Source organism: Penaeus japonicus, unplaced genomic scaffold (assembly GCF_977035675.1).
Source record: "Penaeus japonicus unplaced genomic scaffold, GWHDUDI00000001_assembly GWHDUDI00000012, whole genome shotgun sequence".
NCBI classification, from domain to species: domain Eukaryota; kingdom Metazoa; phylum Arthropoda; class Malacostraca; order Decapoda; family Penaeidae; genus Penaeus; species Penaeus japonicus.
Genome location: NW_028234414.1, coordinates 3,920,217 through 3,922,716, shown reverse-complemented (window position 1 = coordinate 3,922,716; position 2,500 = coordinate 3,920,217). Strand labels below are relative to the sequence as shown.

Sequence of the window (2,500 nt, the reverse complement as noted above, 5' to 3'; positions counted from 1 at the left end):
GGGACGTCACTTCAGCTAATGACCTTAACACTTATCTTATTGATGTACATCGACATTCTTCTACCTCTCTATGCCTCTGCCCCCCACCCCCAACTCCCCCCCCTTTACGAACCTACAGTCAGTCACCTCATATACACAGTTAGGATAGGCCCTGACATGAGCGTACTCTCTAATTGTCTTCGAAATTATAGGCATTAGGTGCATTATGCTGTGCCGTTTCTCACGTTCATTAGCAAGGCCTGGACGCTGTCTCTGTGATTAGCGTTTTGAAAGCTCTGTTTGCGTTCTATCAAACACGTTTTTGGATTTTTCTTTTGGTCTTTCAGTGTTCACCTTTAGTCATGCTGTATGTTACATTTTCTTATGTCTGTTTTGTTTTGCCTGTTTTTTTATGGATTTTTGTACTTGTGGTCACGTATTATTAAGGAGAAAAAGGAAAGAAAGATAAGTAAAACAAGAAAGTGACAATAATAATATTAGGAGGAAAATACATTGCCTGCCCGGTATCACTCAACAGTAATCATTCTCAAGGGTTTAAAGTATTATATGCCAATTAGATAAGATTCTGTAAATTATTCAAGGGATATTCTAAAGATATGAGATTATAAATGTTATGAATCAGTTCAGTGGGGCTTGTGAACTGGCTGATCATTTAGCTTTTATGGGAGTGGAAATGATTAACGTTTCTTACAGCTGCAATGACACTTGTAAAGGTGCACATGACAAACATCAGCACGCATTGGTACCATTATTGATATGGTATTTATTATTGTAGGACAATTATATTCATACATCAGAAGGAACGGTAGGATTTTCCTTTTATTTTTTTGTTCTCATTAAGCTTTGTAGTTTAATTTCGGGAAAGAAAGAAACGTATTTCTGGAAAGCGGTATTTGGCAACTGCTACATCTGGCAGCGTAAACACTGCGTTGGCGGGCGTACGATTATAATTATTTGTATTGCTTATAGTAATCTATGAATTAATAGTTAGGTAATTTTCGTTTCAAGAATTAGTATTGGATCTTTAATGAATAGTGTTTAATTAAATTTACATCGACGTTATGCGAAAAAATAGGAAATAATGTACGATATTTCAATGTTCTCAATCGTTAGCTTGTAAACAAGGGTTAGTCTTGGTTCAGACAGTGAAGCGGGTGGAAGTGCATACATTTCTATTTCGTTGTGACGGAGACTAAAAGGAGAAGCTGTCATTTAAAGGTATGTAACGGTCATCATCATATATTCTGTGCCTAAAACATGATTCAGTGGACGCCTAGCTCGCCGGCGGTAAGAGTATTTGGCGAAGGAAGGGGTGGTTTGGCCGGGTGGAATGGAAGACCCGAAGGCTTTTCTTGTTCAGTCGAGGTTCTCTCTCTTGGTGCTCAGTAACAGGCGCTGTCTTTTCCCCAAGGCAGCGGGGCTTGGGAGATCTGATTGACCTTAGAGAGAGAGAGAAAAAAAAAAACACGAAGAGAGGGAACAAGAGGTGAATTTTGGTTTGGAAAGATGTTGAATGCATAGGGTCGTCGCTACGTACCCTGTAGGCCTATAATAGAAGGAATGTTCGTTGATATTTATATTTATTTCACCTGATTATGAGGATAAAAGATTTATATCCTGACACGAAACAGATCTCGTGACCCAAACCCCGGAAACAAGTAGCGCATTGGAAGGTCTCGAAGAACCACTGTAGGAGGGCAGTGACCGTGGCTTTGTTTGCGTAAGGGAACAGTACTGTGTTACTTGACCCGCTATTTAAAAAAAAACCATTTGTATTACCATAGACTACGAAGGGTATTGCTATAGGCATTTCTCTAATCTCTACATTGACCTCGCTCGTTCTCCTGTGGTCATATAGCTTCCGTCATCATGTTGGTTTGTTTTCCCCGGGCGGGCGATGGGGATGCGTTGTGTCCGCCACGGAATGGGGGCGGGCGGTCGGGGTAAGCTGTGCGCCAAGGGCATGGCACTGTCGTGTGATCAATGCCGTGTACTGTGTCGTGTAAATGTGTTGGTATGATAGCACCCACCCGACACGCACGGAAGCCAAATACCCTTACTGTGCATACAGGGCGCGTTTATGAAGCGCCGAGATCTACGAACGTGTTTTATTACAGGCACGCACGCACATTTATTTGATACATAGCATATGTATTCGCGCTTGCACAGAAAGGGAGGAGAGAGAGAGAGAGAGCGAGTGTGTACAGCCATTTGTCTTCGTGAGTCGGAGTGCCTGGGGAGTGGAAACTGACAGGGGACGTCAGTGTTTTAGTGCCAGAAGTCATGGCACAGTCATATGTGGAGAGGGGGGGGGTCACGCAGGAGCAGGAGGTTGAGAGGAGTGCCGCCCACCCGTCGCTGATTACAAAGCGCGTGATGTATTTTCTTTCTCTTTTGTGTGACAGTCAGCGAGTGTCATTGTGTGTCCGAGGAGGAAGGAAGTGCCAGTGACACCCTGCAGGGAGATGAGTAAGTCGCGACGGTGCCAAGTGACTGTGCC

The 2,500-nt window shown here is 43.3% G+C and overlaps 1 protein-coding gene across 27 annotated transcripts in view; it reads left to right on the top strand.

The window, feature by feature from the left end:
- The first annotated feature begins 1,121 nt into the window (after positions 1-1,121).
- LOC122250953 (prominin-1-A) overlaps positions 1,122-2,500 on the top strand; it is a 97,047-nt gene continuing 95,668 nt past the window's right edge. For 26 of the 27 annotated variants that reach the window (XR_015191418.1, XR_015191417.1, XM_086542269.1 and 23 more), the window contains exon 1: positions 1,122-1,218. The gene's annotated coding sequence lies outside the window, so the exon portion shown is untranslated. The remainder of the gene's footprint in view (positions 1,219-2,500) is intronic. The other variant, XM_086542262.1, reaches the window with a different exon arrangement.